A 16,679-nucleotide genomic window follows, 5' to 3' on the forward strand; every position below is an offset into this window, starting at 1 on the left:
ACAAGGTCGACGATGCACCGAGGTGAGCTGTCAGTTCTCCACTCTTTATTATCGTTCATTACCTGCGTTTTCCAAGATAATGGACTTAACAAAAGTAAAAATTAACACAATTACATAGACTAATAACATAATATTTTTCTACTATTGAATGTTGGATAATGAACAAAGATAATATATGTACCTTTATATTAATTTTTTCTCGAATTGTTTTATGGCACATCGACACTTTCTAGACTATTTACCATAATTGGATACACTAATTCTCATAAGCGCCTTTATAGTTTCTCTTCGTTTATTCTTTTATTCATTAATATTTTGTGTTTATTAAATTAGATATTTAGAACGAATGTGTATACTAGCTAATTATGTTGACCTAAGTATAAACCTCAAGTTCCTAAACAGCTTAGCACAGAATATGTGAGCCTTGAAAACTAGCATGTTAACTTTTATTGTCATTTGACCAGGTCAACTCTGATCGAGAATCATATGTTATGCAACAATCTCATTTTCGAATGAAATACACATTGTCCAGGATAGGACGCTTTTATTTTTGACAGCCTTAAATACAATTTCGCCTCTACCTAATCCTTCACCTGGCACTATATATGTTAACATTCATATACGCTGTAAGTTACTTCAGCTCTGAGTTTGAAGATTAGAAATAAGAGTTAATCTTGTAATCAGATTAAAACTTGGGAAGTAGCTATACAGAATGAAACAATATAATTTTCGACCTAGAAATTACATTATTTAATTTCCTTTTGATGCAAAAGGCTGCAGAGCGTATACTAGTTGACCAGTTGTGTACAAACCTGAGGAACGATAGATGTCTTCTATCATGTCAGAAACTGACTCAATGTTCAACGAGCAAGATTAGAGATCCGCCGCTGTGCAACTCATACTCGGTATGGCTACAGGAACATTGCTAGCACCTCAAAATGACAATCCGGACAGTCTAACACTTGAGGGCACTGCTAAACGCATCAAACGACTAAGGCTTATTGTTTTGGTGTAGTTTCAAGAGAGGGTCTCATCATGCCACCTCAAATCTTCGAAGGCGGTTTTAATGTTTACACCAAAGTGCACCTGGATGTGCAATCAGGAAACCAAGTTTGTGGCAGCAGAACTCTGCGCCGGCCCACAAGTCCAAATACTTCCAGGTTTGGCTTCAGAAAGGGTGCTAAACCTTTTTGCCCTTTTCCACTGGTTCATCCTCCTCCTCGACCTTAACCCGTTAAGTCATACGTCACGAACATGACCAACCTGACCTCCCACCAAAACAAAGCAAGCCTGATCGCTGCCATCGGCCAAGTATTAGACGAACTTCCGCCGGCGCTAGTGGAAAAGTCATGTTCTTGGTACCGGACTCATATCAAGGCAGTGATTAATGCTGAATGTGGCTACATTTAATAGATGTCAGGTCTACTACATAATCAAGATACCTGAAATGACGTTTTCAATAAAAGTTTTTTTTTTAAATAAAGCTGTAGTTTTGTTTTATTTATGGCAAATATTTTATCGTTCTACTCTTTAGTGTTGAGTTACACTTAATACTGAAATATTTACTGAAATATTTCGATCAATATTTAATAGCATGAGGAAAATACAAAAATTACAGATTATATGTTTAGAAAATCTACGCTTTCGCAATGGATTTATCTACAAACTAATAAATGCGTTTCTGAATAAAACGATGATGGTGGGTTGTAAAAACCACTGCAACTGATTCCAAATTTTACAGTTACTCCTAGACATGACAAGAATGGACCTGGGAATACGAGTTTTCTTTCGTATTTCGGGTTTCTTTCAATAAATTTATGTTTAAATAAAACACCTTTAACTCGAATGTAACAACATGGAAGGACGTCAAAGTATAACATACCATGTGGCTATTTAAATTATGATTTATCATTTCGAAGTAAAAGGCAAATGGAGCTTTGGGCGTTTTTTTTTTGCTGTGTCCATTAAATATCTTGCGTTGAGGCTACACAAGAGACACAATAATTTTTAAAATATGAATTCTAAATTGCCATCTCATGATAACTATAAACATTATTTGGTTTCGATGAAATAAAAAATACAAACAGTAACTAATAGAAATTTGTACTTTTCTAGATTTGGCATTCTACATCTGTACCTTTTCCTAACATTGCGACGTTGGGGATTGGCCACCAACAACAACGGTAGTTTATTTTTTACGAAGTGGGTGCATGTTTCACCTGTCAACGCCGGTTAACGACTTTTGCTAGTTATATATAAATTGAAAAGTACATGCAACCTTAAAAAGTTCTATTTCAAAAAGAATGTATATATTTTTAATATGAAGTTGCTTCCAGCCCAATATTTTCTAGAGAGCAAAACAGTTGTCACATAACTATGTGTTTAAGTGGGGGTTTCGCTCAAATTCCGATGTATGTTTTGTGCCGGTGACAACGCACTTTGCATAAATGTTATCGCTTACAAAAATATTAGCACCTCGTTAATCTCCTACTTACAATAGCAATTGTCTCATCTCTTTAGAATTTAGAAATATATTATTTCCGTCTAAATGTATAATTTTTGGTTCATTCTAAAATGTAATGCATATAAAATGAATGCACTCTGTCACGCATGACAAACAGGCATAAAAGATGCATTTTATTACTTGAAAGATTTCAGAGAGGCCATCCATCAGTGCTTTAAAATTGAAAATGAACAATTAGAAAAGGAAAATATCTTTTAAGTAGTTAAGGAATGTAGGTAAGGAATGTGTCTGTTAAATACTATTTAGTTGTTTACAACATTTTATAACATTTTGATGGGCAAGTTAATTTTTAGAATGTGTAAATATTATTCATCATTTAAACACTATATACATCGTCATTCAGTATGATCCAAGTTTCTATGTTTTTAATATCTTTAAAGTATTTTAATTGACCACATTTTATGAGACAAACCACATAGTATCAGATTATATTAGCTTCTTTTAAACCTACCCCCTAAATTTTCGTATGTAAAATATAATAAAAAAGAGTATGCAGAACAAAGACGATAAAACATATAAACTATGAAAAAACGCTGACATTACTAATAATTAGTAGTTTTATATTAAGTTCAGTGGATATTTTGAGTTAGTGTTAACTGTCGATGTAGTCTATAAATATTTTATAATAACTATTCTAAAACACATTAGTTGGACATGAGCGTACGGCAAATAATTGGTTGCTGTATTCCATCTAAAACATAAGATGGTAATATTGGCAATATGAATTCATTGTTCATGCGCATGCCGGATTTCCACCTTAAAACGTTAGTGATATATTTATATAGTATGGAAAATTGGCATAAATGTAAGTAATTAAGGAATTACAAATAAACAGAGGAATCGATTTAAATAAGATTAACTGAAATGCAAAGAAACTGATTAGTCAATAGATAAGAAAAAAGAAGATTGATCGAAACTAATAAAACCATATCAAACTTATACCAGAAATTGACACTAAAATTCATAGAAACAAATATATTATGAGGAAAACACATATAAAGGAGTAAACCTAAAAGAAAAAAAAAAAACTATTCAAATCAATAATCTATTAAGGAAAATATGGAAAACGTTAATAGACAAGAATATATAATGACAGTGTAAAACGAAGGTAAAACCTTAAAATAATATATCTGTCAATAAAAATCACTGTAAAAGTACTTAAAAAAGGCAACATAACAACAAATTAATGTCCAGTAAATAAAATAATGTAAAGGAAATAAAAATGAATATATTAATTATATATTAAAATCAGGCTTACTAATTTCATTAAGTAGACATACACGTAATTTCGACAAATAATCAAAAAAGGTAAATGTTGCATCATATGCGAATATGTTTGTCGGTTAAAGGGATTGACGGAATTCTAGGATAGGTTCGAAAACCAGCTAAATATATAAAGACTTATATGATCCAACTACAACAATGAAAAGGTATTAATATAATATGAAAATGATAATATAGAGAAGTACAGAAAAAATCATAAAGTATAAACAACAAGTATAGATTAGGTAAAATACAAATAAAATATATTTAAGAAACCAGGATGGAAGAAATGTAAAAGTTAAGACGAAATATATGACATAACATGTTTACGAACAGAAATAAAAGAAAGTGAAAAAGAACATTTATGATAGCAAACTCTCTAGCTATAAAAAACAAAATTAGCGTTAAAATAAGGCAGATAAAGAGGGAGAACATATGCAGAAACGAGAATACCCTCTGATGACCCCGGTCGTGATGGATGACACGTGCTGGAAGATTGGTTCAAGTGTAGTTGGTTTGCTATTAGCCAGCCTCATTATCCCATTCAAGTAGAAAGAGTAGAAGCTGAAGGTCATGTATGACGACGCAGCTGAGGTAATGTCGATTTTCTCTTACACAGCGTTCTTAGTGTTCCCAAATTAAAACCATGCTGTACTGTACAGGCAAACCGTTGCTTTACTTTGTTGATGATCAAGTGTGTCAACGTGTTTCATCTGTATATATGAAAAACAATGCATAAAGGAAAAAAAATGAAGATTATTATCGATATTATTAACGTAATAACGGAATTTCTATGCACTTTCGATAAACAAACATTGAATTATCTAATATTCATTGGAATCTAAACAGAAATAAAGGAAACTACGATGTTTTTGAAGCTACTCAATTAATGGATCGTACATACAACTACATTCTAAATTATAAAAATCCATGTACCCAACGGGATTAATACATTTAAACTAAGCCATAAGATATGAATGAAGCTAGGATATATATATACATATATATATATGTATATATATATATATATATATATATATATATATATATATATATATATATATATATATAAAGAAAGAAAGGCAGAAACATGCGAGGCAGGGAATAGGAATTTAACAGAAAAGAATCACAGGAAAAAAAAAGTCGAAAGATGTAAATTATATAAAAAAATAACATTAGAGAAGTAACACGATTAATTAAAATAGAAATACAAGCAAGTAAATTGGAAAAAAACAAAACAAATTTCATGATTTCCTTGGTGAAACTCGTCAATTTAATTAAACGTCACTTCAAAACTAGCACCTGCACCTTAAAACCTAATCACAAAATTTTCTTCTATGGACAACCATCAAAGCTAGTTGGTGACGTAATCGTTTCAAATTAACACTAAAGTCAACATCAATCAGATTATAGACGCGGTCTGTAATCACGGCCACACTAGTGACGCAGATTCGACTATGCACTGTTATATAGCTAGCTGATCACCTGTACAGAAAAAGCAATCTACTGTTTCCTGAGACTAACTCATTAATCCATTACAATATCAATCGTTCCATTCTATCTCTGCTTATATCTATATGTTTGTGTCTACTCTCGCATATTTATATATATATATATATATATATATATATATATATATATATATATATATATATATATATATATATATATATATACATATATATACGTGTAAGCAGAGACAGACATGTACATATATATATATATATATATATATATATATATATATATATATATATATATATATATATATATATATATATATATATATATTAAGAGAAAGTAAGGAGTGGATTGATATAGCGATCGAGTAATGAGCTTGTGCAAGGAAACAGATTTTTCCATACAGCTGATCAGCTGTATATATATATATATATATATATATATATATATATATATATATATATATATATATATATATGAGTATGTGTGTGTGCGTGTGTGGTGATGGTTCATCCGTCGATTTCGACGTATGTTGTTCAACGACAACAACTAACTTTTCGGAAATCCACACATGCTTTGTTTATAGTGGGGAAGGCTTTGTGTATAACCCACAACATTTTTGCTATTACTGCTAAACTACTACGCAGTTTTTCTTACACCAGAGTTACATTCTCCTAGATACATGTCTTTACTAAGATTGTTGATGCATCGAATCCAGTGAATTAATACACTTCCAGATACTAACCTGGACATATCTACGACTCGGCACAAACCCTCCAAATGGTCATTATGTAGCCAGACTTTGTGGAAGCATCCTCTAGATTATGTAGCGAGACTTTGTGTGCACCCTGTATATATATATATATATATATATATATATATATATATATATATATATATATATATATATATATATGTATATATATATATATATATATATATACGCGCGCGTGCGTGTGTGTGTGTGTATACAGGGTGCCCACAAAGTTGAGCAATTTTGGAAGGTTAAGCGCTCCATGTACCTCGGCGAGTCGTAGACACATCCATGTTGGCATCTGGGAACGCATTAATTCATTGGGAGAGATGCACCCTCTGTCTTCGTTGAAGCAGGCGTATAGGAGAAGGAAACTCTAATAAATAATTTTTTTTTAAAAAACTTGAAGTCTACTGTATACTCTGTCCTGTGGGAGTCATCTGCACCAACAAAGTTTAGCAGTAACACTACGAAAAGTGGCTTCTTCTACACAAAACCTTTCAAATTACAAACAAAACTATAAACACATCATCTGGCTGGATATTCGAGCAACTTAGTTGTGACGGAATCTTATACGTCGAAATCGACGGGAAAGTAAATCATGCATCTGTGTGTGTGTGTGGGGTGTTTGTGTGTGTGTGTGTGTGTGTGTGTGTGTGTGTGTGTGTGTACAATATCCTGAAAGATGTAACACAATGTTTTAACCTCGCAAATTATTGTTGTAATCTAAACCGGTAAAAATACTGATTTATCAATCAAATCTAGTTTGCGAACATGTGAAAATTTATAATTGATTAATCCGACCCTGAATCGAGCTGCAGTTTATTTCTATATTTCTGATGCCCACCGTAACATATTTCTTAATGTTCTCTGTTGGTGAAGGGTTCATTTTTGCAATTTTACGTAGCTCTTTTTTGCTTCTTTGTTCTGCAATATAAGGTCTTGTGCACTGTTTGTTGCATAGGACACATGTTACTTTCCTTTGGTACTGACATGCATTGTAACAATTAGATCCTCCACATTTGCTACAAAGGTTCCTAGGATTTTGTCTATCCTGATAATTTTGTGAAGGGTTCTTTTTGCCTCTTCATTGGTAATTGCTGGCGGGCGCGTGTCCTTTATTTTTGAAGCGTATTTTTTAAGTGAGCAATACCTGTTCCTTCTATGTTCCGGGAATATTGTTTCATTGCCACGGACCGCAAACAATCTTCGGCCAGTTTCTGAAGCCTCAAATTAGGTTCTAATTCCAATTTATTTAGAGCACGACGTCTTATATCGGCGTGTTTTGTGGCTATCATACCTTGTGTGAATATTAAGCATATTAAATTGTCCGCCGTTTATGACGACAATTTGAAATTGTCACAGTGCTTATTAATTATAGACGCAAACATCGTATAGTCTTACCTCTCCTTACGTGTAAGATTCATGTATTTCATCTTTTATGAAAAAGTCTGTTTTTGGACAGTATAACTCCATAAATAGTTTGACTGCCTCGTCAAACGACAATTCATTTTTTTTCTTTGTAAATTATAGTCCACGAATTGGTTATGTTCGGATGTACCTAACATTCGTAGCAATAAACGAATCTTCTTTTGATCCGTCCATGCACTGCAATCAATCTTAAAAAAAGGTCTTCAACTCTTCTGAAATGTGTATGAAACGTTGTCCTCCTTAGGAGCATACTGAAATGTATCAATAGCTGACCAGATTGAATTTTGAGAAACAACCATTCTGGTTTCTTTTTCTGCTGTCCTTATTCACAAAAACCTGCGTTATCAAATCCATTTTGATCTCACTGTTTGTTGCTCTAAATGTATTTTTTTCAGTTCCAATATTTGTTCAGTGATTTCTTACCTATTTCTTTCCTGTTTTTCCTCGAAGTATTTCATTAAATCCAACTGTTTTTCCAATATTTGTTCGTTCATTTCTTCCTTTTTTCTTCCTCGTTATTCTTCGAAGTATTTAATTTAATTTAATGTTTCTCTTCGTTTTGTTTCTATATTGGCAATTGTTTCTCTTCGTTTATTTTGTATTGCCAATTGCTCTTCTCTGAAGATTTTTTTCAAGTTCTAATTGTTGAGTTTGTTGGAATTTCACCATTTCTAAAATTTGTTTTTCAAACTCGTCCACTTTGATTTTTTGGACGGTATGGAATATGACAAAACGAAATTTTCAGAAACAACCCAGTTCGTTGATTTACTTTTCCTATAGTACCAACTCTATAGAAACAAATAAATTCGTACCTGGTTATTTAACGAATACTTCTTTCATATATTTATTTCTTCCTATCGTCATTTTTCTGAGAAAATTATTCGGCGTTTCTATTCATACAGAAAGCTTTAGATTTTGTTTGTCATTTTTTAATTTTCGTAAAGTGCAGGTACTGTGTTCAATTCCCTGTTGATCCTACACCTTTTTTCCTTAAAAAAGAAGGTTACTTCCCTATGAAAGAGAATGTATAGCATTTATTTACTATTGCCTATTCTTTTCGATTTCTGTGCGAAACAGCATGTCCTTTGCTCGTTTACACTTTCTTTGTCGTGCTTATTCGTATTTTTTCTTCGACGTGCAGTCCTGTCGACCAGTGAAAAGTTTATTTTAATCCGATAAAAATCACACATCTTTTTTAATTTGTGCAAATACTCGCTTTAGCCAATAAAATAAAATATATCATTTACTTTTGCAGGAGGTTTTTATTTTCTTTTTCCAACGCCAATACCTTTTACCCATAAGACCTATTAGCAAGATAATCTTTTTAGAACGATAAAAGTTTTTGTCTTTACTGAAAACTTAGCCTTGTCAATTCAGTAGTAATAATTCTCTGCGCAATTCGTCTTATGAGTTATGTTTATACTCGTAGTTTACGGTTTATTAACAGCAAGATAAGCGTTTTTGACGACGTCTTCGTGAAATCCTTTTTCTCTGAAAGAGTTTCCATCCTATTTTAAACTGTTCTTCATCCCATATTTTTGAATTTTTTACGCTTAAATGTTGGTTTTTATCCTGACGTTGACAAATAGTTTTCCCGTTCTTCGCAGACTTTTTAAACATAATTCTTGAAGTTTCGAATTTCCGCCGAGTGCAGAAAATAATTACTTCAAATATCTGCGTGTGTTCTTTTTTTTTAAATCATTTTGGTCGCCAAATGCTGTCTTCCAATAGATGTTTTTAAAGTGAATTTGTTGACCAAATATTCGTCATTCATCGTTGTTAGCAATTATTGCAAATTTCTCCGGGATGTTCTTGAATCGTCCTCGTCAGCCAGTTGTTGTAGACTGGTGCTAGGGGTTCAAATGAAAGAAAGTAGTGTAACGTGTATAAAATATAATATGTATTTATCATAAAGAATACAGGAGCAACTAAAGTGATATGAGAGGAACGCGTTCGTAGCATGCAGTTCAACATGCTATGAATGTCTCCATTTAGTCTCTGAAACAAGTGGTATTCAAAGGACTGGTTGATTCCACTTAGTTCTGAAATAGGGGTGATTTGTACCTCACAATAACAATCATATTTTTTTAAATTGTTATTAATTTTTATTCTGTTATTTTATATATGTTGTTATTTAAACATATGTCTATTTTGTGTCTACATGCTGTACTATCAATCTTATAAGTTTAATAAATTCTGTAAATTATATACAATTTGAATTTGTTAATTTCCTATTCAATTTGCTCACGCGCCGTCTACGTTTTTACATGTGATAGCTTCCAGTCTTCAATCGCCGACCACCAACTCGAGTAAAGCTCCAGTAATACTCCACTAATACTGTTTTTATTTGGTCAATTATAGGTCATTAAAAAAAGCTCCTAATAAACACATGCCATGTCCTACGATAACTGGGATTTGAATAGCAAGTGATCAAATTTAGTGAATACACCAATTCCAAAAACAAATTGGTTGACTAACCCAATATCAAAGGTGTATCGGAAAAAAACAAGGTACATCAATTCCATAATTTGACGAATACTATCGAATACGCACCGACTTCTGTGTGGCATATTTGATACATATATTTCCAGAGCCTACGATTTTGTTCTTAATACGTATTACGCAATATCGGAGTCAATACTGAAAACAGATACAACTAATTTTAAATAGATACAGAGACACACACACAAACACACCCACCCACACATCCACCCATGTATATATATATATATACATATATATATATATATATATATATATATATATATATATAAATTCAGTGGTTAAAGTTAAATTCTGAAAATTAAAATGTAAACACATCTATCCGAATTAAAAATGTAGTGTTTGACACAAGGAATATATAGAGAGGAGTTATGTTAATTTCCTTAATCCATGGATTTTCAATAGTGGCTCATACCATCAGAGGGAATGAAATGCGGTTAGCAAAATGTTCAGCTGTGAATGAACACGTATTTTGACTTTCAGCAGATATATTGAAAACGTTTTTTGGGTGGTGAATAATAATTATAAGAAAATAATTATAGTAGAAGGCATTTCATACAACCTGGTCCGTCCATTATCGGAAGGAGTACGATATCTTCCGAGGTATTATTGCCAGGTCGGCAGAATAGTGTTCCAGGGGAGAAGGTAGTAATCCCATATAACAAGAATGTATGGTTGCTCCATACTGTTTTTCCAAAGGGTATAAGAAGCGGCCGTATTCGTTGGTGATTTAAATACGTTTTGGTAGATGAGATCCAAAGTCCTTGTGGGTGTGGAGACAGTGTATCAAATATTGAATAAACGTTCCATTCCATTGCATATATTCCCGTCGGTGAGGGGATGTGTAGGTTGAGTTATAGATGAATATCTCGGGTGCAATAGTCCTCGAAAATTAGTAGGCCTGGAGTGAAAAATGCTCGGAGGAATGTTTATTCGATCCGATGTGTTAGACGATTAGCTTCTAATATGGGTTGCATTTCTGGTATTCTGCTGGTCAGTTTTCTTTTTGAGAAGAGGTGAAGGACGCCATCTAGAGGAGAGAATGACGAGGGGGAGGGTAGGGTAGAGAGAAATAAGTAAGTAATATCTATCAGGATATTTTACCCGATCTTTAATCCGTGTCTTATATATATATATATATATATATATATATATATATATATATATATATATATATATATATATATATATATATATCGTCAGGTTAAAACAAAAAAGTATGTTGCTTAATTGCCATATATTTTTATAGCTTACTACATAGCCCAATTACGTATTGAGCTCGGTTAAAGTAATTACTGAAAATCGATACATAAAAAATACATATCCTTTTCGATATTTATTATGCCTAGAATTATTATAATACTCATAGATATTTAATAACATGCATATACGACTGGTATTTGAATATGTAATCAGGAAATCATTTCTATAACAAAAACCGTTATACTACATCGTCTCTGAATATGTATGTAGAAAACTTTCGACTACATATTTGTTCCTTGAAGATTGTAAAAGTAACACTTTTTAAAAATTCAAGAGGTTATACTCGCTTATGTCTAGTTTTGCAGCACGTGCAGCACGCCAGAAATATTCTCGACTGTAACAAGGTACACACGTAGAAGACCGGAATGTACATCGAACGAAATGGTTTATATAAAACTATGAATAATATCAGCATTCTGAATCATACAAAAAAGATAATCAATCCTTCCCTTATAATATCAGTAACGCAAAACAGTGTTCCCCATTTAATTAAGAACAACACGTATTTAAATTACCAGTTTACGAACGCACACACACACACACCTACACACACCTTTTTTTTACACAGTGATTACCACTTATCAAGGCCCGGAAGCCACTCAGGGATAAGGTTCATTGCAAGTAAATTACGTTAATGTGGAGATTTGATGAAGTGTTTACTTAAGGGGGCGGTTCATTTGGAATTTTTTAACATTGGGCTTGAAAACATCCAAGTTGTAGTCAAGTGGGGAGCAGGCAGACGGAACAGAGTTCCACGGGCGTGCAGTTCTAAGAAAGAAACTTTGTTCAGAGAATCCGCGTTTTGATTTAGGCACAGATATAGAGTGGGGGAAATTTTTCACAGTGGATTAAGCTAGACGGGCGTTTTTCGTGAAAGATTGGCGATGGGGACCAGAGATTGGAGTTCAGACGAGCACCTGTCATGGAAATAACGATAAAAAAAGGATATGCTCGCAACGTATCTTCTGTGGGAGAGGGGTTGCAGGTAGAGAAAAGAGCATCCCCCACTAAGCCACGAAGTCTATTTTGTACTCTGTCAAGGCAGGATAGGCTGTTTTTAGCAGCTCCTGCCCAGATATGGCAACAGTATTCAATCCTCGGACTTACTTGGCTTTTATATAGATAGAGAATTGCATCAGTAGTGAGATATCTTCTGGAGCGGTAGAAGGATCCCACCATCTTTCCAGCGACCTTGGCAACAGACTTGATGTACGTGTTCCATTTCAGATCAGGATTAAAGGTCAAACGCAGAAGCTCGTCAAAACACGGGGCCTCTGCCAGACGAGAACCATCCATCATAATTGATGCCAGATGGGGATCAGAGCGTTGATGATGTAAGGGTGGGAGTTGGGTTTTGGATGCATTAAAGGAAATAGCCACATCTTCCCCCACTAAACCACGCGCTCGATATCAGAGGAGAGAGACTCAGAGAGAACTTTGTCATTTACAGCCTTTGATGTGTTGTCGTAGTTGGTCGTGTCATCAGCACAGATGTCAACGAATGATTTTAGTATGTGTTTAGGGAGGTCATTGATGTAGATCAGGAAGAGAGCTGGGCCTACGATTGACCCCTGAGGGACTCCAGCATTGATATTGGAGGCCTCCGATTTTTGTCCATCTACCACTACTCTTATGAGCCTATCGGAGAGAAATGATTTAATGATTGAGAACACATTTCCAGTCATAACGTAGCTGGAAATCTTGTGAAGTAGACCCTTATGCCATACCTTGTCGAAGGCGTTTGATATGTCAAGAGCAATTGCCCTAGAAAGGAAGAATTTGCCAAGAGATTCACTAATCCTGTGGGATATAACCGTCAGCACATCTGCGGTAGATATTGCAGAGCGAAACCATATTGTGTGTCAATAAGAAGGTTATTCCTGCTGAGGTGGTTGACTATTTCTCTATTTAATATGGATTCCAGCAACTTACTCATAACACACATGAGTCTTATTGGTCTGTACTGAGAGGGAGATGACTTATCACCTGAATTCTTTAATACAGGGCAAACTGATGAGGTCTTCCAGGTAGTCGGAAAGCACTTCTCCTTAAGGCAGCGCTTAAATTGTTTCGTAAGTATGGGAGCAAGTTCTGGTTGAAACTTTTTAACACTATAATTGGGATGCCATCAGGGCCAGTTGCTTTACTGGAATCTAGGTTCTTGATTAGCTTGGCGACCTCATGCACGGATGTATGTATGTTACCTAGCTTGTTCTGTGTTATAGGAGGAAATATGGGGAGTTGATGGCCTTCGTTGCATAGGGTAGAATTAGCAGCAAAGTTTTTGCAAATAGTTTGGCCTTGTCTGACGCTGACGTGATGAGATCTGGTCCATTGATAATGGTTGGGATAGAACGCACACTTCTGTTCAGGATCCTATTTTTTATTTGCCAAAACTGGTGGGAACCAAGCCGCTGATCAGCTACCTTGGATTTACCAGACTGTGCATATAGCTCTTTTGCATTTTATTACTCTTTTACAGTGGTTTCTGGCAGTCCTGACAGCAGCTTTAGTCTCAGTGCATCTATTACGTTGGTAGCTATGGAAAAAGTGATTTCTGTGCGCGATAGCAGCAGCACATTCTGGGGAGAACCATGGCTGGCTGTTAGATTTTTGTTGGAATATTTTAGATGGTATGAATTGGTCAATGCCTACAATTAACCATTCGGTCAGATCTGGTACTAAAGAGGGCACTTCCTTTTTAAACATGGAGTGCAGAAGTAAATCATATATGAATGTACGGAAGCTATCCCAGTCAGCCATAGAGTATCGGTATACAGATCGGTGGAGGTGTACGTCTGGGGGCTTCTTACATTTCGTTTTGGTCTTAACTGATACGACGGAGTGGTCGGAGGATCCTAGAGGAGAATGAACGGAACATGAACATAGCTCAGGGGAAGTTGAGAGAAAAAAGTCTAGGAGGATTGCATATTGACCGGGTGTATCGGGCACACGGATGGGTTCACGAACAATCTGAGTGAGGTCATAAGCAATGGCAATATTATGACAAAACCTCCCCTCATTATCTGTCTTATTTGAATGGGTCAGCCATTCTACGTTGTGGACGTTGAAGTCACCACAGATGTGGGTGTTAGCCGAGGGATGTGAAGACAGTATGTGGTCTATTTTCTCAGATATGCTCTTAAAGATAGTAACTCCGCTGTTGTGGGGCATATAGAGGGCAAATATAAATGCAGTGGTGTTAGCAAGTGCAACCCTGAAGCACATATAGGGTAAATTAGAGTCTTCTCTAGAGATATCCCTGCCACACGGGAAGCCATCCTTAATGTAGGCACATATTCCATGCCCATGGCGATCTTGGGTGTCAGATTTAGCTGTTAAATTAGAGTATCCGTTAATTATGAACTCATCTAGGGAAGTGGTCGGCCCTATTCCAGTTTCACTTAGAAATAATATGTCCGGTTTCGTCTCCTGTAATTGGGTTTCAACATCTGGAATGTTGGAACGTAGACCCCTGATGTTGGAGAAGGAGACCTGGTAGTAGGCGTCTACGTTGGAAGATGGGGTTCTAGGGTTAATCGAGTTTTTATTCTGGAGATATTTCATGTTGAGGTTTTGGGGTTTGTGTAATAGGTCGGCATACTTGGTTAGAGCAGTACAGAGAGGGAAAGTAAGAGAGAAAAAGACATGATTTTTTTGTAGCACACGAAAAGGTAAAGCGTTAACAATTACCCACTAGTATGCCATCGAGAGGCCCCACCAGAGACTACTGCATGGCCCAGATCCACTCACCAAATGGCAATACAGCAGTCCCAGTACTTTGCGCCTGCTGATAGGACAACCTCCTTAGTGGTTAATCCAAGGTTCGGGTCCCTGACTATCAGGCGGATAACGTCAGCCCAGACAAAACGTTAACGTCCAGCACCCTTACTAGTGATATGGCCACAAGGACAGACAGAGACAGAAACATTTCCGACATCTCACACTACTGGTCACTAAGTACTACCGACCTTTAAGCAGTTTTTGATTCACCCTTTGTCAGAAAAATCACTCATTGAATGAGGAATGAATGACAAAATGGGAGAAGCGAGAGATACTAGAGCTGCCGATAACACATCCACTACATTATCTACTCTGCATTTAAAAAAGGGGGGAGGAGAGGAATGGGTACAAGTGACTTATTTGTATCTAAGTAGTGAGTCCGGTGCTAAGTTAACAATTCAGGACACTTGATGATATTCTCCCCTCCCATATTAATGGGTGGATAATGTCGTTTTCTATCGAGTTTGAATAATTAGAGTTTCACCTTATAATTAATTAAACTCCAATAATTTACTATTATCAATTTGTAAAGTCGGCTTAATATTAATTTACATTAGAGTTTAGATAATTATTCAAGGTATATATATATATATATATATATATATATATATATATATATATATATATATATATATATATTTATATATGCATGTCGGTGTATGCTAGTGTGTGCATCAGATTTTTTTATGATAGCTGCATTTTACTATAATTAGGGTGCTTGTTCCGTGTTAATTATTGACTAAAATGTTAGTTTTTTATCAACATGTTTCGTATGAAGCACCTATTTAAAGATAAGAAACAATGACTCTCTGTTTTCTAGAATTCATAGTATATTATATCTATCTATCGATATAGATATATACGTATATATATGTGTATAGATATATGTATATCTATCAATATATTATCAATATATATATATAATTATGTGTATATATGTATACACACAGCCATATGTATATATATATATATATATTTGTTTATTTAGTGGGTAAAGTTAAATTCTTAAAATTTACATGTAGACACATATATTCGAATTAAAAATGTAGTGTTTGACACAAGGAATATATGGAGGGGAGTTATGTTAATTTCCTTAATCCATGGATTTTCAATAGTGGCTCATATCATCTCTCTCACCCTGTTTCGCCTTCTTATATGAATTCTGACGATGCTAGTTGGATATTTCCTCTCTTTGAGGATCTTCCTCTAGTTGAAACAATATGTAATCTTATTCTGGACTCACAGTAATTAATTTATTTCATACACATATATATATATATATATATATATATATATATATATATATATATATATATATATATATATATATAACGATTACTATATTTATCCATATACTGGCTATCAATTCCGCTTTATATTTGGCTTAAATTTAGTATGGGCATTTATTATGGCTAGTTACACGCTGTCCTAGATTAAGTAGCACAATTAAGAATTAATAACGATTAACAGGGTTTAGTATTCAATGCAAAATATCTGCAGATATTATAATTTTTCGTCGATTCTGCATAATCAATTTCAATCAAAGTCAATATTCAATAGCTTTTTCATTTATATATATGTATATATATGTAGCTTTGTGTGTGTGTATGTGTGTATATGTGTGTGTATGGCCTGGCAAACAGCATCAGATGTAAGCCAGCAAAAACAAACTAAACTAAATTGACCCCAAAGTAGCAG

The sequence above is a fragment of the Euprymna scolopes genome, chromosome 24, assembly GCF_053919585.1.
Source record: "Euprymna scolopes isolate OS-2025 chromosome 24, ASM5391958v1, whole genome shotgun sequence".
NCBI classification, from domain to species: Eukaryota; Metazoa; Mollusca; class Cephalopoda; order Sepiida; family Sepiolidae; genus Euprymna; species Euprymna scolopes.